The sequence below is a fragment of the Heptranchias perlo genome, chromosome 20 (assembly GCF_035084215.1).
Source record: "Heptranchias perlo isolate sHepPer1 chromosome 20, sHepPer1.hap1, whole genome shotgun sequence".
NCBI lineage: Eukaryota > Metazoa > Chordata > Chondrichthyes > Hexanchiformes > Hexanchidae > Heptranchias > Heptranchias perlo.
Window position 1 is genome coordinate 18,413,123 of NC_090344.1, and position 22,565 is coordinate 18,435,687.

General features: G+C 44.6%; 5 non-coding genes across 5 annotated transcripts; 4 read left to right on the plus strand and 1 right to left on the minus strand.

Annotated features, from left to right (window-relative positions):
* Positions 1-2,497: 2,497 nt before the first annotated feature.
* On the plus strand, positions 2,498-2,586 carry trnap-agg (transfer RNA proline (anticodon AGG)). The gene is given in 2 exon segments: positions 2,498-2,533; positions 2,551-2,586. It is a non-coding gene; the product is annotated as a tRNA-Pro (tRNA).
* A 4,382-nt stretch (positions 2,587-6,968) lies between these two features.
* trnas-gcu (transfer RNA serine (anticodon GCU)) lies at positions 6,969-7,050 on the minus strand. Its single transcript has one exon. It is a non-coding gene; the product is annotated as a tRNA-Ser (tRNA).
* A 7,665-nt stretch (positions 7,051-14,715) lies between these two features.
* trnag-gcc (transfer RNA glycine (anticodon GCC)) lies at positions 14,716-14,786 on the plus strand. The gene has a single exon. It is a non-coding gene; the product is annotated as a tRNA-Gly (tRNA).
* Positions 14,787-17,714: 2,928 nt separating this feature from the next.
* Positions 17,715-17,785, plus strand: trnag-gcc (transfer RNA glycine (anticodon GCC)). The gene has a single exon. It is a non-coding gene; the product is annotated as a tRNA-Gly (tRNA).
* A 2,952-nt stretch (positions 17,786-20,737) lies between these two features.
* Positions 20,738-20,808, plus strand: trnag-gcc (transfer RNA glycine (anticodon GCC)). Its single transcript has one exon. It is a non-coding gene; the product is annotated as a tRNA-Gly (tRNA).
* Positions 20,809-22,565: the final 1,757 nt, after the last annotated feature.

Here is a 22,565-nt window from a genome sequence, read left to right on the forward strand (position 1 = left end):
ATGTCGTCCACAAGGATTCTAGCAATGGTCGACGGGAGTTTTTATGACTGGAAGGCGATTTCCAGTCAGGTTCCGCATGGCTCACTATTAGGTCCCTTGCTTTTCCTGGTATATATTAATGATTTTAACTTAAATGTACGGGCATGATAAATAAGTTTGCTGAGGATACAAAAATTGACGGTCAACTTTTGTATTCTCTGCAAACTTCTTTATCATGCCCCCTAAATTTAAGTTAAAATCATGAATATATCGTGAGGAGGAAACCTGTAGACTGCAGGAAGATATCAACGGACTGATCAGGTGGGCAGAAAATTGACAAATTGAATTCAATCCGGACAGGTGTGAGGTGATGCATTTGGGGAGGGCAAACAAGGCAATGGAATACAAAATAAATGGAATGATACTGAGAGGTAGAGGACGTGAGGGACCTTGGAGTGCATTTGCTTTCTTCGCCGAGGCATAGAATATAAGAGCAGGGACGTTATGCTCGAGCGGTATAAAACACTGGTTATATCACAGCTTAAGTACTGCATACAGTTCTGATCACCATATTATAGGAAACAATGTATTTGTACTGGAGAGGATACAAAGGAGAGTGGACGAATGAGTGAATGAGTGAGTGAATGAGTGAGTGAGTGATTGAGTGAGTGAGCGAATGAGTGAGTGAGTGATTGAGTGAGTGAGCGAATGAGTGCGTGAGTAAGTGAGTGAGTGAGTGATTGAGTGAGTGAATGGGTGAGTGAGTGAGTGAATAAGTGAGTGAGTGGATGAATGAGTGATTGCGAGAGGGAAGCAGGGAGAGAAGACAGGAGCGATGAAATGACAAAAGGGAGACAGGCAGACAAGAGAGGAATTACTGCTGGATCTCGTAATGGGAAGTGAAATGGAACAGATAAGAGAAGTAAACGTTGGGGAACATCTAGGCACGAGCGATCACAACATAATAAGGTTTATAAATATCATTGCGAAAGACGGTCACAGTTCTGTCGCCTGCACTTTCTGACTGCATTTGACGGCCAAAAGTAGTTTATGGAGAATTTTCCACTTTTGTTTCCCGGAAATTACACACTTTGGGCACTCACAGCCTCTTATTTCATGGCCAGGATGTAAATTCTGTAATTTACAAAGTTTTCCATTCGTAAAGACCCATTTCTGTTCCGTAAACAGCAATTGGATGTATTGACTTAACATATAGAATCATAGAAAGGTTACAGCACAGAAGGAGACCATTCGGCCCATCGGGCGCGGGCCGGCTCCCTGCAAGTGCAACCCAGTGACACTCCCCCATCCTATCCCCGTAGCCCTGCAATTCTTTCCCTTCAAGTACTTATCCAGTTCCCTTTTGAAGGCCATTATTGAATCTGCCTCCACGACCTCCTCGGGCAGTGCATTCCAGATTCTAACAACTCAATGCGTAAAACAGTTTCTCTCTATCTACTCTGCAAGAAACCTCATGGTTTTGAAGACCTCCATCAAATTTCGTCTCGACCTTCTCTGCTCTGAGGAGAACAACCTCAGCTTCTCCAGTCTATGCACGTAACTGAAGTCCCACATCCCTGAAATCATTCCAGTAAATATTTTCTGCACCCTCTCTAAGGCCTTCACGTCCTTCCCAAAGCGTGGCGCCCAGAATTTGACACAATACTCCAGTTGAGGCCAAACCAGTGTTTTACAAAGGTGAAGCCCTGAGAGGGGGTGCAGAAAAAAATTACTAGCATAATTCCAGGAATGAGGGACTTTAGTTACATGGATCGACTGGAGAATATGGGGTTGCTCTCCTTGGAACAGAGACGGTTTTGTCGAGTTTTGATAGAGGTATTCAAATCATGAAGGATCTCGACATGGAAGAAGGAGAGAAACTGTTCACATTGGCGGAAGGGTTAAGAACCAGAGGACATAGATTTAAGGTGATTGGCAAAATAACCAAAGGTGACATGAGGAAAAACTTTTTCACGCAGTGAGAGGTTCGGATTTGGAATGCACTGCCCGAGGATGTGATGGAGGCAGATTCAATCATGGCCTTGAAAGGAGAGCTGGATAAGTACTTGAAAGGAAAAAAAATGCAGGGCTTCGGGGAAAGGCAAGGGAGTGTTTCTAGCTGGATCGCTCTTGCAGAGAGCCAGCACGGACTCGATGGGCCAAATGGCCTCTTTCCGTGCTGTAACCTTTCGATGATTCAACTTTAATTGTTGGAGGCGATTCAAAGGGAACAGAGCGTGCCGTAAATCGACACACCTCTCAGTATCCTCGCAAGCAATGTAGTTTAAGAGCAATTAATCCTGAAACGTCTTACGTGATAACTCAAGTCGTACACTCGAAACCAATTTGGTAAAGGAAGACTAATATTGGGGACTGGAAATAGTTAGTGTACAACTTGATATTGCTGTACACTGGAATAGAAAACGAGATTGGATGGACAGAAGTGGTCTGAAAGGATGGCCGATCGGCAGTGGGACGCCATGAACTGTTACACTGGCTGCACAATTGAGCGAACAGCGGCTCGTTGGTCTAGGGGTATGATTCTTGCTTAGGGCGTTTCATTGAATAATATGCAAGAGGTCCCGGGTTCAAATCCCGGACGAGCCCTCCTGTGTTGCTCCTTTTAGTGAAAAGTCACCAATTGGCTTCTGACATCTTTTCAGTGTTGCTGTTGGTGGAACTGAATTCTTTCCAGACCATGTTTGAGCTCCAGTGGACTGAATGCCGAAGATTCATCGGCGCAACACACATAAAGCAAATAAAATGTCTCAAGATGATGAGGAGATTGAAACCGAATTTGCATTTTTCCCAATTCAGGCGGATATTTGATGGCGGGATAGAAAGCCACATATCCAAGTTTGCCGATGACACCAAGATGGGCAGCATTGTTAGCAGTGCAGATGAAAGCATAAAATTACAGAGATGCATTAATACAATGAATGACTGGGTAAAATTGTGTCAAATCGATATCTGTTTAGTCAAGTGTGAGGTCATCCACTTTGGACCTAGAAGGATAAATCAGAGTATTTTCGAAATGGTGAAAAGTTCGAAAAAGTGAAGGTCCAAAAAGACTTCGGGGTCCATGTACATAAATCATTAAAATGTCATGGACAGGTACAAAAAATAATCAAAAAGGTTAATGGAATGTTGGTCTTTATATCTAGACGACTGGAATACAAGGGGATAGGCATTATGATACAGTTATACAAAGCTCTGGTTAGACCACACCTGAAGTATTGTATTCAGTTCTGGGCAACGCACCTTCGGAAGGATATATTGGCTGCGGAGTGAGTGCAGCGTCGATTTACTAGAATGTTACCTGGACACCAAGGGTTAAATTAGGCGGAAAGTTTACACAAACTGGGGTTTACCTCGAATTTAGTCGATTAAGGGCTGATTTGATCGAACTTTTCAAAATATTAAGGGGAACTGATGGAGTAGATCGAGAAAAACTATTTCCGCCGGCTGGGATGTCTAAGACTTGGGGACATAGCCAAAACATTAGGGTCAGGACTTTCAGGAGTGAAGTTGGGAAACACTTCTCCAAAGCAAAGGGAGGTAGAAGTTTGGAACTCTCTTCCGCAAACGGCAGTTGATGCGAGCTGAATTGTTAATTTTATACCTGAGATTGATCGATTTTTGTTAACTGAAGTTATTAAGCGATACGGGGCTAAAGCGATTATCTGGAGTTCGGTCATATATCAGCTATGATCTGTTTGAATTGCGGAACAGGCTCGAGGGGAGAAATGGCATACTTATATTCCTCAGCTCCTCATTGGTGAGAATGATTCTGCATTGGCCGGAAATCGAACCAAAGTCTCCCGCATAAGAAGTGAGAATTCGACCCCAGCACAACCAATGGGCGCGTTCTTAATAGCGGCAAGTGTCCATTTGGAATCCGATCTGAACGAACATGCCGTTTACAGCTGCGGTGGTCGAGTGTTTAAAGCGTTGGACTCAAAATTCAATTGAGGTTTTCCTGCGCAGGTTTGAAATCTGCTCGCAGAGCAACTGTTTCAAGATCACTTCAGTGCTGAAATAGATTAACTTGGAGTTAATTGACCGCATTTATCTCTCTCCCAGAATGAGAGATTCTACAGCGTGGCCGGTGCTTTTAATTAGTGTCGGATCTTCTCTTGCAAGATTTCAAGACCCGAGAAGGAATCTCTCCCAATCTGTAACTTAAATTCTGCTAGTTTGCAAAACCTGACATTTTTACTCTTTATTTTCTTTTCTGCATCTCTCTATCTCTCCCTGTCTCTGTCTCTTGTCTCTCTGCTTTGTCCCGATGGACTTCTCAGGCTTCCTTGAACGGCGAGAGCTGATCTCACCAGCAACAATAGCAGAGAATGTGAAAGGAAAAAAAAGACTGAGACAGTAGGAAAAGGAAAGGTGCAACCCAGCTGATAAATTGGTAGCTAATGTATCCACATTCATGGATCTTCGCTCTCATAGTGAATGAAAGCAGCAATTTGAGTAAAGTGTACTTATGGTGGAGTGTAAACTATGACGATGCCGAGACAGACGACAATGTCGTTTCAGAGTAATTCATTCTGTAAAGTGTTACTTGATAATACAAGTCGTACATTCAAAACAAATTTGATATTTTTGATATGATACAATTAGTGTAGAACTTGACATTGTACAAGAAAGCGGGATTGTGTAGACAGAGCCTTCTGAAAGGATGGCGGATCGGCTGCGTGGCAGCGAAATTTTACAGTGGCTGCACGGCTCTGTTGCCAATTTGTCTTTGGGTCTGATTCTCGCTCAGGGAGTTTCATTGGTTCAAATCCCGGATGAGCCTCGTTGTGTCCCCATTTTTAGTCAAAAATCACCAGTTGGCTTCTCACATCTTTTCAGCGGTGCAGAAGGCAGGTTTGACTTATCTCCAGCAGAGTATGTTTGCTCACCAGAGGACAGAATGCAAAGGGTTTGTCCACGCAACACACGGAGACGAAATGAAGATAATCTTTCAAGAAGTTGGACAGATTGAAGCCGGCACATGAATTTATCCCAATTCAGGCGATCTCAAGGGCACAGAATACAAAAGGTAAAGGATGCTGCATTGTCCTGGAAACAAACTCATGGTTTACCGCCGGAAGGCAAGGGTTCCACAATGAACCACCAATGCACACACGGCTGCAGACTGCACGTGTAACGTTGGATACATGTCTGGAACATGCAGTCTGGCAGAATTCCTGTGACTGAATAAGTAGGTCAAACATGGACTTGAAATTCACGGGGGGTTCAAAACCAGTTCATACTGCTACTGTAAACAATGGTTAAATAAATAAGAGCTGTAATTACCAAGCGGTGCTTGTTTCTCCCAGAAATAACAATATTATCCAGCCATATGTCCACCTCCAAGATTTAATATAAGATATATGATTTGAGAACCTCTTATTCACTCACTCACCTGACGAAGGGGATATTCTCCGAAAGCTTGTGATTTTAAAATAAAATTGTTGGACTATAACCTGGTCTTGTAAGATTCCTTACAAGATTTCACGATATGCGACGAATTGCCTTTAAGCTGCACCTTAAATTCTGTTCAATCACAGAATTTGGAGATTTATACTATTTTTCTTTGCATGTATCTCTCTATCTCTGTCTGCGTTTCTTCTCTCTCTGTGTTTCCCCCTGATGGACTTATCCGGCTTCTTTGAACAGCCAGGTCTGGAAACCCAGGCGTTCCAGAAGGGTTTCTGGAACGCCCGGGTTTCCAGAATGTCAGATCTTCAGTCCATTTGTTGGATTTCGACGGGATGAGCTTTGCGATTTTCGTCTCCGTTTATGGAAAATATAAACCCAGATGGGTTTTCACCTCCTCGGGTCCCGTCACCTTCTGGTAATGGGAATGAACCCGATCTCGCACTAGGTCTTAATATCTGTATTCTCATTGCTTAACAATAAAATTACGGGGTTACAGTTATTTTGAGGACACATTTTAGAAATTAACACATAACAGACTTATTCGAAAACTAGAAGCACGTGGGATTAAAGGACCGGTGTTAACGTGAGCAAGTAATTAGCTAAAGGATAGGAGGCAGAGAGCAGTGGTGAACGGATGTTTTTCTGACTGGAGAGAAATATGCAGTGGGATCCCCCAGGGGTCGGTATTAGGATTATTGCTTTTCTTGTTATATATACATGACTTGGAGGTAGGATAGGGAGTACAGTTTCGAAGTTTGCGGATGATACAAAACTTGGCAACGTAGAAAATAGTGAGGAAGATAGCAGCAGACTTCAGGAGAACAGAGGCAGACTGGTGAAATGGGCAGTCACGTGACATATTTAACGCCGATCAGTGTGAAGTGATGCACTTTTGGAAGAAGAACAAGAAGAGGCAGTATAATCGAAATGGAACAATTTATGGGGGGTTCCAAGAGCAGAGGGACCTGGGGGAGCATATTCACAAAACAGAGAAAGTTGATAAGATAGTTAAACAAGCGTATGGGATATTTGGCTTTGTAAATGGGGGCATTGAATTTAAATACAAGGAAGTCACATTAAACCTTTACAAACAACTGGTTAGGCCTCAGCTGGAATGTATATTACACTTCTGGGCAACATATTATAAGAAGGATGAAAAGGGATTGAAGAGGATTCAGAGCAGGTTGGCCTGGATGATACCAGGGATGAGGGACTTTAGTTATTTGGAGAGATTGGAGAAGCTGAGATTATTCTCCTTACAGCAGAGAAGATTAACGGGAGACCTAACAGAGGTATTCAAAATAATGAGGAGTTTTGAAAGAGCAAGTGTTTCCTCTGGCAAGTGGGTCGCTAACCAAAGGTCATAGATTTAAAATATTTGGCAAAATAACTAGAGAGGAATCTAAAAGATTTTTTTTCACACAGAGGGTTTGTTAAGATCAGGAACTGTGGTTGGAACTGTTGCTGATTTCAGCAAACAATGCAAAAACCTCCGTCTGCAGTTTCGAGAAGGGATCCGACTTTCTGGATGAAATAAACAAGATTAAATACATCACCGACGAGGATGGGATTCGAACCCACGCGTGCAGAGCACAATGGATTAGCAGTCCATCGCCTTAACCACTCGGCCACCTCGTCGCATGCGCAAACTTGCGAAAGCTCCTTTATTCAAAATGAAAATACTGGCTGTGTTGCCAAACTGAAATAAAAAAGGAAATGCTGGATATCCTCAACAGGTCAGGCAGAATCTTTAGATATCGATACAGAGATAACATTTCATATCGGTGACCATCACATGAGTGTGCTATTATAATCCTGACTTGCGCCTTGTGGGATGGCTTTGGGGAGTCAGGAGGTGAGTCACTCGGCGCAGAATATCCAGCCTCTGACCTGCTCTTGTCGCCACAGTATTTAGGTGGCTGGTCCAGTTAACTTTCTGGTTCATGGTGACCACCAGGATGTTGATTCTGTGGGATTCCTGGAACGATACCAGGAATGAGGGGCTTTAGTTTCATGGATAGACTGGAGAAGCTGGGGTTATTCTCCTTGGAATAGAGACGGTTGCGAGGATATTTAATAGAGGTATTCAAAATCATGAAGGATCTGGACAGAGTAGATAGACAGAAACTGTTCCCATTGGCGGAAGGGTCAAGGACCAGAGGATTTAAGCTGTTTGGCAAAAGAGCCAAAGGTGACATGAGGAAAAACTTTTCTACACGGCGAGTGTTTAGGATCTGGAATGCACCGCCCGAGGGGGTGGTGGAGGCAGATTCAATCATGGCCTTCAACAGGGAACTGGATAAGTATTTGAAACGAGAAAAAAAATACAGGACTACAGGGAAAGGGCGCGGTGGGTCGGTGGGGTCCAGCTGGATTGCTCTTGCAGAGAGCCGGTACGGACTCGATGTGCCGAATGGCCTCTTTCCATGCTGTAACCTTTCTATGATTCTATTCTATGTGCAGGGGGCGATGCAAAGCGACCGGAGCATGACGTCAATCGACCTGTTCATGTCCATTCCCTGATAATAAATCCTAGTTGTGATGCAAAGAAGAAATACATAATTATGGTACATATCTTTCATCTTATGCTCACCATAAGAGATACTTCGTTTACCAGGGGACCATTGCGCACTTTGATTGATACTTCACCTCGATCACCCCTTACACTCCCAACACCTCCGTGCAAGAAACATTTTGTGTGGCAATTCAGACTTTGCTGATTTGTGCAAACAGATGTCAGCCAGCAATGCGGAAACGCACTTCTTTGGAAAGAAGATTTTTAGGTGAGGCGGCCAAAATAAACAGCTCGACGAATTGTGGTCGAGGTGAGATTCCAACCAACATAATCGAAAAATTGGCTCCAGCATCTCAGACAGATAAGCTACTCTCCAACATACCAGTCTGCCCATTTCTGATGAAAAAGTTCCGAGGGCTGAAACCTTACCTCTGGTTCTTTCTCCACAGGCGCTGCCTGACCTGCTGAGTGTTTCCAGCATTTTCTGTTTTCATTTTTGTTATTTCACAATGGCTGTTTTCCTGAAAACACCCAATTTGACCCAAGGACAAAGCTCGCACTTCACTTTCCCCACGCGCTTTGAGGTCTGTCGTTTCTGAACAAAATCCCCTCCGCGCCGGACATTCAAAGGACCTTTCGCTCACGGCCAACCTCCTGTCATCGACACTTTTTCACCATTGCCGCTCTTCTCATTTCTCCTCATTCCTTTTCAATCGGACATTTCCACAGACCTATTAAGATCAAGCGGAACATTTCCAACCTGACTGCACCGCTCAGATTGCCAAAAGTGCACCTTTCAGTCGTCATTCGCAGCTATGGAGCGCCGCCCGTCTCTCCCGCACATCAACTGCTCGGCGAAAAGCGCCAACGACCATGAAAACAAAACCCAGTTCTTCAGTTAACATCCCCCGTGTCACAAGATACCCCATGGAAATTTCACGGAAAAGTATACCGCTGTCCTTCCGAATGCCAGACCTGCTTTTTTAGTGCTTGTCTCTGGAACAATCACGCAGATCGAAATGTATCGATTGGTTTCAAGGCACAAATGAACATTGGTGCGAACGGGACATGTGCCCCCGAGAAACAGCGGTCGATGTCGTGCAAACTTAAAGGCGTAAGAATGTGAAAGTGAATGTTAGAGTGGGCAAGGCCGCAGGAAAGTCTCAATGAAATGGACCATGATTGTGGAAGGAAGAAAAAGCTGGAAGAAGCGGCGGGTCTGAATTTTGGATCATCCAGCAGAGACACATGAGAGAACAAAAACAGGATACAGACAAAGGTGCTGGAGGCAGAAAGTAAAAGCACGAAATAAGGGGAATGAAAAGAGAGTGACTTAGTGGAGCTCGAAGAGATACAGTAGCATAGTGGTTATGTTAATGGCTAATAAGCCAGAGGCCTGGACTCATAATCCGGGGTCACGAGTTCATAATCCTGCCATGACAGCTGGAGAATTTCAATTCAATGAATGAAAAATAAAACTTGGAATTAAAATACCAGTATCAGTAATGGTGGCCATGAAACTACCGCTTTGTTGTAAAAACCCATCTTGTTTACTCATGCCCTTCAGGTAAGGAAACCTGCCGTCCTTACCCAGTCTGGCCGATATGTGACTCCAGACCCACAGCGACCAATGTGGTTGATTCCTAATTGCCCTCTAAAATGGCCTAGCAAACCACTCAGTTGTAAAATCTCGATTAACAAAAAAGTCATAATAAAACCGGACGGGCCACTCGGCACCGGACACGACAAAGGCTCAATCCAAGCCCAGTCGACCCTGCAAAGTCCTCCTCACGAACATCTGGGGACTTGTGCCAAAATTGGGAGTGCTGTCCCACAGACTTGTCAAGCAACAGCCTGACATAGCCACACTCACAGAATCATGCCTTTCAGCCAAAGTCCGCAGACTCTTCCATCACCATCCCTGGGTATGTCCTGTCCCACCGGCAGGACAGACGGACCAGACAGTGGCGGTACAGTGATATGCAGTCAGGATGGGAGTGCTCAACATTGACTATGGACCTAATGGCATCAGGTCAAACATGGGCAAGTGAAACCACCTACTGACAAGCCCTCAGCAGCTGATATCAGTCCTCCTCCATGTTGAACAACACTTGGAGGAAGCACTGAGGGTAGCTGGGAGACTTCAATGTTCATCACCAAAGGTGGCTCGGGAGCACCACTACTCGCCGAGGCCTGAAGGGCATTGCTGCATGATTGGGCCGACTGTAGATGGTGAATGAATCAACACGAGGGAAAAACCAACTTGACCTCGTCCTCACCAATCGACGTGTCGCAAATGCATCTGTCCATGACAGTATTGGTAGGAGTGACCACTGCACAGTCCTCGTGGAGACGAAGTCCTGTCTTCGCACTGAGGATACCATCTAACGTGTTGTGTGGCACTACCACCGTGCTAAATGGGATTGATTCATATCCGATCCAGCAGCTCAAATCTGGGCATTCCATGAGGTGCTGTGTGGCCATCCTGCAGCAGCACAATTGTATTCCAGCACAATCTGTAACTTCATGGCCTGGCATAGTCCTCACTCTACCAACAAGCCAGGGAATCAACCCCGGTTCAATGAGGAGTGTAGAAGAGCATGCCAGAAACAGCACCAGGCGTATCTCGAAATGAGGTGCCAACATAGTCAAGCTACAACTCAGGACTAAATGCATGCTAAACAGCGGAAGCAACATGCTATAGATTCGAGCTGAGCGATTCTACAACCAACGGATCAGATCAAAGATCTGCAGTCCTGCCACAGCCAATCGTGAATGGTGTTGGACAATTAAACAAGTAACGGGAGGAGGAGGCTCTGTAAACTCTGTAAACATCCCCATCCTTAAATGATGGAGGAGTCCAGCACGCGAGTACAAAAGACAAGGCTGTAAGCCTTTGCAGCCAGAAGTGCGGAGTGGATGAATCCATCACGGCCTCCTCCCCATATTCATAGCAGCCAGTCTTCAGCCAATTCGTTTCACTCCACGTGATATCAAGAAACTGCTAAGTGCACTGGCTACAGCAAAGGCTGTGGGCCCCGACAACATTTCGGCTGTAGTACTGAAGTCTTGTGCTCCAGGACGAGCTGCGCCTCTCGCCAAGCTGTTCAAGTACAGCTACAACACTGGCATCTACTCGACAATGTGGAAAATTGCCCAGGTATGTCCTGTCCACAAAAAGCAGGACAAATCCAATCCGGCCAATTACCGCCCCATCAGACTACTCTCAATCATCAGCAAAGTGATGGAAGGTGTCGTTGACAGTGCTATCAAGAGGCATTTACTCACCAATAACCTGTTCAACGATGCTCAGTTTGTGTTCCACCAGGACCACTCGACTCCAGACCTCATTAAAACCTTGGTCCAAACATGGATAAAAAAGCTGAATTCCAGAGGTGAGGTGAGAGTGACTGCCCTTGACATCAAGACAGATTTGACCGAGTGTGACACCAAGGAGTCCGAGTAAAATTGAAGTCAATGGAAATCAGGTGGAAAACTCTCTAGTGGCTGGATTCATACCAAGCACAAAGGAAGATAACAGTGGTTGTTGGAGGCCAATCATCTCAGCCCCAGGTCATTGCTGCAGGAGTTCCTCAAGGCAGTGTCCTCGGCCCAACCATCTTCAGCTGCTTCATCAATGACCTTCCCTCCATCATAAGGTCAGAAATGAGGATTTTTGCTGATGATTGCGCAGTGTTCAGTTCCATTCGCAACCCCTCAAATAATGAAGCAGTCCGCGCCCGCATGCAGCAAGACCTGGACAACATCCAGGCTTGGGCTCATAAGTGGCAAGTAACATTCGCGCCAGACAAGTGCCAGGCAATGACCATCTCCAACAATAGAGAGTCTAACCACCTCCCCCTGACATTCAAAGGCATTACCATCGCCGAATCCCCCACCATCAACATCCTGGGGGTCACCATTGACCAGATAATTAACTGGACCAGCCATATAAACACTGTGGCTACGAGAGCAGGTCAGGGGCTGGGTATTTTGCGGCGAGTTACTCACCTCCTGAACTCCCCAAAGCCTTTCCGCCATCTACAAGGCTCAAGTCAGGAGTGTGATGGAATACTCGCCCCTTGCCTGGATGAGTGCAGCTCCAACAACACTCAAGAAGCTCGACACCATCCAGGACAAAGCAGCCCGCTTGATTTGCACCCTTGCCACCACCCCAAAAATTCATTCCCTTCAGCACCGGCGCAAAGTGGCTGCAGTGTGTACTATCCACAGGATGCACTGCCACAACTCGCCAAGGCTTCTTCGACAGCACCTCCAAAACCCACGCCCTCTACCACCTAGAAGGACAAGAGTAGCAGGCACATGGGAACAACACCACCTGCACGTTCCCCTCCAAGTCACACACCATCCCGAATTGGAATTATATCGCCGTTCCTTCATCGTGGCTTGGTCAAAATCCTGGAACTCCCTTCCTAACAGCACTTTGGGAAAACCTTCACCACACGGACTGCAGCAGTTCAAGAAGGCGGCTAACCACCAGCTTCTCAAGAGCAATTAGGGATGGACAATAAATGCCGGCCTCGCCAGCGACGCCCACATCCCATGAATGAATAAAACATTAATGTGAAGACATTGGCTGAAGCAGCGGGGTTGCATCTTTACTTTTCCGACTGTCTCAATCTTTCTTTAACCTTCTCTGCTGGTGTTGCAGGTTCGAACAGGCATCGCCGTGTAAGAAAGCCTGATAAGTCCATCAGGGGACAATACGAGAGACAGAGACAGGGAGAGATAGAGAAATGTTTGCAAAGAAAATAAAGAGAATACATAGAATCATACAATCATAAAATGGTTACAACACAAAAGGAGGCTATTCGGTCCATCGCGCCCGTACCGGCTCATTGTAAGAGCGATCCAGTTCGTCCCACTCACCCGCTCCTTCACGTGTGTTGCGCCTTGGAAACTTCCGCGCCCTGTCTTCTGGAGCTCAAATATTCTCTGGAGACAATTCAATTCTCCCAACAGCAACACCGAAAAGATGTCGGAAGCTAATTGCTGACTTTTCGCGAAAAGCACTGAGACAGGAGAGATCGTGCGGGATTTGAAGTTGAGATCTCGCGTATATCACTTAACAGAAATTTCAAAGCGAGAATCATACCCCAAGACCCACGAACCGCTGACAGTGCAGTCGTGCAGCCAGTTGAAATGTGCGCTGCCTCCCACTGCCGATCGGCCATCCTTTCAGACCTCTTCTGTCCATCCAATCTCGTTTTCTATTCTGGTGCACAGCAATATCAAGTTGTACATTAACTACTTCCAGTCACCAATATTAGTCTCCCTTTACCAAATTGGTTTCGACTGTAAGACTTGAATTATGAAGTAAGACGTTTCAGAATTAGTCGCTCTGAAACTGCATTGCTTGGGAGGAGACTGAGAGATGCAGATGAACAGCGGATCCTTGCAGTGCATGTCCACAGATCCCAGAAGGTAGCAGAACAGGTAGATAAGGTGGTTGAGAAGTCATAAAGGATACTCTCCTTTATTCGCCGAGGCATAAAATATAAGAGCAGGGAGGTTATGGTCGAAATTTATAAAACAATAGTTAGTCCACAACAAGAATACTGCGTACAGTTGTGGTCACCACATTACAGGAAAGATGTGATTACACGAGAGATGGTACAGAGGAGATTAACGACAATGTTGCCAGAACTGGAGAATTTTAGCTATGAGGATAGATTGGATAGGCTGAGGTTGTTTGCTTTGGAACTGATGAGGCTGTTGGGAGATTTAATTGAGGTGTATAAAATTATGACGCGCCGAGATAGAGTGGATAGCAAGGACCTATTTCCATTAGCAGGGAGGTCAATAATCAGGAGACATGGATCTAAGATAATTGGTCGAAGGATTGGAGGGGAGAGGAAAATTTATTTCTCAACCAGTGGGCGGTGGGAGTCGGGAAATCACTGCCTGAAAGAGTGGGAGAGGCGGAAACGCTCATCGCATTGAAAAATAAAAACTTCAATATGCACGTTAAGATCCGTAAACAACAGGATTAGGGATCAAACGCTGGAAAGTGAGATGAGGCTCGGAACAGATTTTTCGGCCGGCACTGGCACGATGTGCAGAATGGCTTCCTTCCGTGGCCTAACTTTCTGGGATTCTATGATATGACTGCCGTCTGTCTCGGCATCGTGATAATATACACTCTACCATAAGTATACTTTAATCAAATTGGTGCTTTGTTTCACTGTGAGAGCGAAGATAAATAAGTGTGCAGACATTGGCTGCTGCAACTGCGTTGGACCTTTACTTTTGCTACCGTCTCAGTCCTTTTCATTACCCTTCTCTGCTGGTGTTGCAGTTCAGTTCAGCCTTCGCCGTTCAGGAAGCCTGAGAAGTCTATCAGGTGACACACAGAGAGACAAGAGACAGAGACAGGGAAAGATAGAGAGATGCATGCAAAGAAAATAAAGAGTTTAAATGTCAGGTTTTGCAATCTAGCAGAATTTAAGTTACAGTTTGGGAGATATTGCTTCTCGGTCTTGAAATCTTGGAAGAGAAGATTGGACGCCCAATTAAAAGCACCGGCCACGTTGAAGTATCTCTCATGCTGGGAGAGAGGTAAATGTGGTCAATTAATTCCAATTAATGTATTTGAGCATTGATGAGATCTTTAAACCGTCGCACTGCGCACAGAATTGAAACCTCGGCAGGAAAACCCCATTGGAGTTTTGAGACCACGGCTTGAACCAATCGTTCATCGCAGCTGTAAACGCCATGTTCGTTCAGACATCATTACACAGAGAAACATGCAATTGTTGCATAAGCCAGCATTGGTGGTTCAGGGGTAGAATTCTCGCCTGCCACGCGGGGGACCCGGGTTCGATTCCCGGCCAATGCACGATCATTTTGCATTCTGCACCAAGGAGGAACTTCGGAACAGGAGTCTGGTGTTTGGTCCTTCCATCCTGTTCCGCAACTCAATGAGATCATGGCTGAGTTGTGACCAAACTCTCTGTGCCCGCCTGAGCCCCATATCTCGAAATACCTTTGGTGAGCAAAAAGCTCTCAATCACGGTTTTGAAATTAACAATTGAGCTCGCGTCAACTGCCGTTTGTTGAAGAGACTTCCACAATTCTACCTCCCTTTGCTTGTGGACAGTTGTCCCAAATTCACTTCTGAAAGTCTGACTCCAATGTTTAGGCTCTGCCCCCAAGTCCGAGACAGGCCAACGAGCGGAAATAGTTTCTATATAACTAACTCATCAGTTCCTCTTAATATCTTGATAACTTCGATCACATCAGCCCTCAATTTTATAAATTGCAGGGAATACAACCATAGTTTGTGCAATCTCTCCTCGTAATTGAACGCTTAGACTCAAGTTATCATTCCAATAAATCTAAACTGCACTCCCTCCAAGGACAGTATGTCCTTCCGAAGGTGCGGTGCCCAGAACTGCACACAGTACTCCAGGTGTGGTCCAACCAGAGCTTTGTGCAGCTGTAGCATAATGTCTATTGCCTTGTATTCTCGTCCTCTAAATATATCGGCCACCATTCCATTAGACTTTTTGATTATTTCCTGTACCTGTCCATTATATGTTATTGATTTATGTACATGGACAGTTAAGTTCCTTTGAAACTCCACAGTTTCGAATTTTTCACCTTTTGTAAAGTATTCTGATCGATCTTTGTGAGGTCCAAAGTGGATGAGCTCACAATTGCCAAAATTGAAATCCATTTGCCACGGTTTTGGCCATTCTTTATTATAGTAATACCTCTCTGGAATGTTATGCTTTCATCTGCACTGCTTACAACGCTGCCCATTTTGGGGCCATCGGCAAACTTCGTTCCCGATCCCGTCATCTAATATCAATGAGACCGCCTGAACTGGGGGAAATTCACATTCAGCATCAATCTCTTCATCATCTTGAGACATTTTATTTACTTCACATTTGTTGCGGCTTGGGACCTTCAGCACTCTGTCGTCTGGAGCGCAAACATGTTCTGCATGTAATCCAATCCTACCAACAGCAATACTGAGAAGATGTCAGAAGCCAATTGGAGTCTTTTCACTCAAAGTAGTGGCACAGCAAGGCTCATCCGGGATTTCAACGCGGAACTTCTCGGATATTAATCAACTGAAGCTCCGAAGCCAGAATCAAACTTCAAGATCAACCAGGCGCTTTTACTTGCTTCGTGCAGCCAGTGTAAAGTTTCGCTGTCTTCCAAAGCCGATCGGCCATCCTTTCAGACATCTTCTATCCATCCAATTTCGTTTTGTATTCCGGTGTGCAGTAATATCAAGTTGTACACCAACTATTTCCTGTCACGAATATTCGTTTCGCTTCACTAAATTGGTTTCGTCTGTATGACTTGTTTTATCAAATGAGACGTTTCAGGATTATTTGCTCTGAAACTACATTGCTTTGGTGGATACTGCGAGGTGTAGATGAAAAGAGGAACCTTGTAGTGCATGTCCACAGATCCATGAAGGTAAGAGGACAGGTAGTTAAGGTGGTTAAAAATGCGTACAGGATACTCTCCTTTATTAGCCGAGGCATAGAATGTAAGAGCAGGGAGGTTATGGTAGAAATTTATAAAACAATAGTTAGGCCACAGCAAGAATACTGCATACAGTTGTTGTCACCACATTACAGGAAAGATGTGATTGCGCTAGAGAGGAGATTTACGACAGTGTTGCCAGAACATGAGAATGTTAGCTATGAGATTAGATTGGATAGGCTGGGGTTGTTCGCTTTGGTACTGAGGAGGCTGTTGGGAGATTTAATTGAGTTGTATAAAATTATGACGGGCCTAGATAGAGTGGATAGCAAGAACCTATTTCCCTTAGCAGGGAGGTCAATAATCAGGGTACATGGATCTGGGATAATTGGTAGAAGGATTAGAGGGGAGCGGAAGATTTTTTTCTACCAAGTGGGCGATGGGGGACGGAAAATCACTGCCTGAAAGGCTGGTAGATGCAGAAACCCTCATCGCATTGAAAAATAAAAAGGTCAATATGCACGTTAAGATCTGTAACCTACGCGTTAGGGACCAAACGCTGGAAAGGGGTATGAGGCTCGGTACAGATTTTTGGGCCGCACTGGTACGATGTGCAGAATGGCTTCCTTCCGTTGCCTAACTTTCTAGGATTCTATGATATGACTGCCGATTGTCTCGGCCTCGTGATAACATACACTCTACCATAAGTATACTTTAATAAAATTGATGCTTTGTTTCACTGTGAGAGCGAAGAAACATAAGTGTGTACACAATAGCTGCAGCAGCTGGGTTGCACCTTTACTTTTCCAACCGTCTCAGTGCCTTTTTTTACCTTTCTCTGCTGGTGTTGCAGGTTCGATCAGCCTTCACCATTCAAGGAAGTCTGAGAAGTCCATCAGGAGTCACACAGAGAGACAAGAGACAGAGACAGGGAACGATAGAGAGATGCATGCAAAGAAAATAAAGAGTATAAATGTCAGGTTTTGCAAACTAGCAGAATTTAAGTTACAGATTGGTAAAGATTCATTCTCGGGTCTTGAAATCTTAGAAGAGAAGATTGGACGCCCGATTAAAAGCAGCGGCCACTTTGAAGTATCTCTCAAGATGGGAGAGAGGTAAATGCGGTCAATTAATTCCATTTAATGTATTTGAGCATTGAAGAGATCTTAAAGCCGGAGCACTGCGAGCCGAATTCAAATCTCGGCAGGAAAACCCCATTGGAGTTTTGAGACCAGAGCTTGAACCACTCGGCCATCGCAGCTGTGAACGGCATGTTCGTTCAAACAGGATTGCATTTAGAAACATGCTACTTCCACACAAGCCAGCATTGGTGGTTCAGGTGTAGAATTCTCGCCTGCCACGCGAGTGACCCGGGTTCGATTCCCGGCCAATGCACCATCATTTTGCATTCTGCACCAAGGAGGAACTTCGCAACAGGAGTGTGTTATTTGTTTGTTCCTTCCATCCTGTTCCGCATCTCAATGAGATCATGGCTGATTTGTGACCGAACTCCCTGTACCCGCCTTCGTCCCATATCTCTAAACACCTTTGGTTAACAAAAAACTATAAATCACGGGTTTGAAATTAACAATTGAGCTCGCATCAACTGCCGTTTGTGGAAGAGATTTCCACACTTCTACCTCCCTTTGCTTGTAGAAGTGTGTCCTAACTTCACTCCTGAAAGTCCTGACTCTAATGTTTCGGCTATGCCCCCAAGTCCGAGACACCCCAACGACCGGAAATAGTTTCTTTGTGACTACCTCATCAGTTCCGCTTAATATCTTGATAATTTCGATCGCATCAGCCTTTAATCTACTAAATTGCAGGGAATACAACCATAGTTTGTATAATCTCTCCTCGTAATTTAACGCTTACAGTCCAGGTATCATTCCAGTAAATCTGCACTGCACTCCCTCCAAGGACAGTATATCCTTCCTCAGGTGCGGTGTCCAGAACTGAACACAGTACTGCAGGTGTGGTCCAACTAGAGCTTTATGTTGCTCTGGAATAATGTCCATTCCCTTGTATTCTCGTCCTCTAAATATATCGGCCACCATTCCATTAGCCTTTTTGATTATTTCCTGTACCTGTCCATGACATGTTATTGATCTATGTACGTGGACATCTAAGTTCCTTTGGAACTCCACAGTTTCGAATTTTTCACCTTTTGTAAAGTATTCTAACCTATCTTTGTGAGGTCCAAAGTGGATGACCTCACACTTGCCAAAATTTAAATCCATTAGCCAGGGTTTTGTCCATTCATTTATTATATTAATGTCTCTCTGGAATGTTATGCATTCATCTACACTGCTTACAACGCTGCCCATTTTGGGGCCATCGGCAAACTTCGATATGTCGTTCTCTATCCCGTCATCTACTATCAATGAGACCGCCTGAACTGGGGGAAATTCACATTCAGCATCAATCTCTTCATCATCTTGAGACATTTTATTTCCTTAACATGAGCTGCGCCTTGGGAACCTCAGCACTCTATCCTCTGGAGCTCAAACATGCTCTGAATGCAATTCAATCCGACCAACAGCAATTCTGAGAAAATGTCAGAATCCAATTGGTGTCTTTTCACTAAAATTAGTGGCATAGCAAGGCTCATCCGAGATTTGAACCTGGAACTTCTCGGATATTAAACAACTGAAGTCCCCACGTGAGAATCAGACATCTCGATCAAACAGGCACTGTTACTTGCTTCGTGCAGCCAGTGTCAAGTTTCGCTGTCTTCCAAAGCCGATCGGCCATCCTTTCAGACCTCTTCTGTCCATCCAATCTCGTTTTCTATTCCGGTGTGCAGTCAAATCAAGTTTTACACTAACTATTTCCTGTCGCCAATATTAGTCTCCCTTTACCAAATTGGTTTCGCCTGTACGACTTGTATTATCAAGCAAGACGTTTCAGAATTAGTTGCTCTGAAACTACATTGCTTTGGAGGATACTGAGAAGTGCAGATGAAAAGAGGGACCTTGGAGTGCATGTCCACAGATCCCTGACGTTAAGATTACAGGTAGTTAAGGTGGTTAAAAATGCACACAGGATACTTTCCTTTATTAACCGAGGCATAGAATGTAAGAGCAGAGAGGTTATGCTGGAAATTTATAAAACAATAGTTAGTCCACAACAAGAATACTGCGTACAGTTGTGGTCACCACATTACAGGAAAGATGTGATTCCACTAGAGATGGTACAGAGGAGATTAACGACAATGTTGCCAGAACTGGAGAATTTTAGCTATGAGGATAGATTGGATCGGCTGGGGTTGTTTGCTTTGGAACTGATGAGACTGTTGGGAGATTTAATTGAGGTGTATAAAATTATGACGCGCCGAGATAGAGTGGATAGCAAGGACCTATTTCCATTAGCAGGGAGGTCAATAATTAGGAGACATGGATCTAAGATAATTGGTCGAAGGATTGGAGGGGAGAGGAAAATTTATTTCTCAACCAGTGGGCGGTGGGAGTCGGGAAATCACTGCCTGAAAGAGTGGGAGAGGCGGAAACGCTCATCGCATTGAAAAATAAAAACTTCAATATGCACGTTAAGGTCCGTAAACAACAGGATTAGGGATCAAACGCTGGAAAGTGAGATGAGGCTCGGAACAGATTTTTCGGCCGGCACTGGCACGATGTGCAGAATGGCTTCCTTCCGTGGCCTAACTTTCTGTGATTCTATGATATGACTGCCGTCTGTCTCGGCATCGTGATAATATACACTCTACCATAAGTATACTTTAATCAAATTGGTGCTTTGTTTCACTGTGAGAGCGAAGATAAATAAGTGTGCAGACATTGGCTGCTGCAACTGCGTTGCACCTTTACTTTTGCTACGGTCTCAGTCCTTTTCATTACCCTTCTCTGCTGGTGTTGCAGTTCAGTTCAGCCTTCGCCGTTCAGGAAGCCTGAGAAGTCTATCAGGTGACACACAGAGAGACAAGAGACAGAGACAGGGAAAGATAGAGAGATGCATGCAAAGAAAATAAAGAGTATAAATGTCAGGTTTTGCAATCTAGCAGAATTTAAGTTACAGTTTGGGAGATATTGCTTCTCGGTCTTGAAATCTTGGAAGAGAAGATTGGACGCCCAATTAAAAGCACCGGCCACGTTGAAGTATCTCTCATGCTGGGAGAGAGATAAATGTGGTCAATTAATTCCAATTAATGTATTTGAGCATTGATGAGATCTTTGAACCGTCGCACTGCGAACAGAATTGAAACCTCGGCAGGAAAACCCCATTGGAGTTTTGAGACCACCGCTTGAACCAATCGTTCATCGCAGCTGTAAACGCCATGTTCGTTCAGACATCATTCCACAGAGAAACATGCAATTGTTGCATAAGCCAGCATTGGTGGTTCAGGGGTAGAATTCTCGCCTGCCACGCGGGAGACCCGGGTTCGATTCCCGGCCAATGCACGATCATTTTGCATTCTGCACCAAGGAGGAACTTCGGAACAGGAGTCTGGTGTTTGGTCCTTCCAGCCTGTTCCGCAACTCAATGAGATAATGTCTGAGTTGTGACCAAACTCTCTGTGCCCGCCTGAGCCCCATATCTCTCAATACCTTTGGTTAGCAAAAATCTCTCAATCACGGGTTTGAAATTAACAATTGAGCTCGCGTCAACTGCCGTTTGTTGAAGAGACTTCCACAATTCTACCTCCCTTTGCTTGTGGACAGTTGTCCGAAATTCACTTCTGAAATTCTGACTCCAATGTTTAGGCTCTGCCCCCAAGTCCGAGACAGGCCAACGAGCGGAAATAGTTTCTATATAACTAACTCATCAGTTCCTCTTAATATCTTGATAATTTCGATCACATCAGCCCTCAATTTTATAAATTGCAGGGAATACAACCATAGTTTGTGCAATCTCTCCTCGTAATTGAACGCTGAGACTCAAGTTATCATTCCAATAAATCTAAACTGCACTCCCTCCAAGGACAGTATGTCCTTCCTAAGGTGCGGTGCCCAGAACTGCACACAGTACTCCAGGTGTGGTCCAACCAGAGCTTTGTGCAGCTGTAGCATAATGTCTATTGCCTTGTATTCTCGTCCTCTAAATATATCGGCCACCATTCCATTAGCCTTTTTGATTATTTCCTGTACCTGTCCATTATATGTTATTAATTTATGTACATGGACAGTTAAGTTCCTTTGAAACTCCACAGTTTCGAATTTTTCACCTTTTGTAAAGTATTCTGATCGATCTTTGTGAGGTCCAAAGTGGATGAGCTCAAAATTGCCAAAATTGAAATCCATTTGCCACGGTTTTGGCCATTCTTTATTATAGTAATACCTCTCTGGAATGTTATGCTTTCATCTGCACTGCTTACAACGCTGCCCATTTTGGGGCCATCTGCAAACTTCGTTCCCGATCCCGTCATCTAATATCAATGAGACCGCCTGAACTGGGGGAAATTCACATTCAGCATCAATCTCTTCATCATCTTGAGACATTTTATTTACTTCACATTTGTTGCGGCTTGGGACCTTCAGCACTCTGTCGTCTGGAGCGCAAACATGTTCTGCATGTAATCCAATCCTACCAACAGCAATACTGAGAAGATGTCAGAAGCCAATTGGAGTCTTTTCACTCAAAGTAGTGGCACAGCAAGGCTCATCCGGGATTTGAACGCGGAACTTCTCGGATATTAATCAACTGAAGCTCCGAAGCCAGAATCAAACTTCAAGATCAACCAGGCGCTTTTACTTGCTTCGTGCAGCCAGTGTAAAGTTTCGCTGTCTTCCAAAGCCGATCGGCCATCCTTTCAGACATCTTCTATCCATCCAATTTCGTTTTGTATTCCGGTGTGCAGTAATATCAAGTTGTACACCAACTATTTCCTGTCACGAATATTCGTTTCGCTTCACTAAATTGGTTTCGTCTGTATGACTTGTTTTATCAAATGAGACGTTTCAGGATTATTTGCTCTGAAACTACATTGCTTTGGTGGATACTGAGAGGTGTGGAAGAAAAGAGGAACCTTGTAGTGCATGTCCACAGATCCATGAAGGTAAGAGGACAGGTAGTTAAGGTGGTTAAAAATGCGTACAGGATACTCTCCTTTATTAGCCGAGGCATAGAATGTAAGAGCAGGGAGGTTATGGTAGAAATTTATAAAACAATAGTTAGGCCACAGCAAGAATACTGCATACAGTTGTTGTCACCACATTAC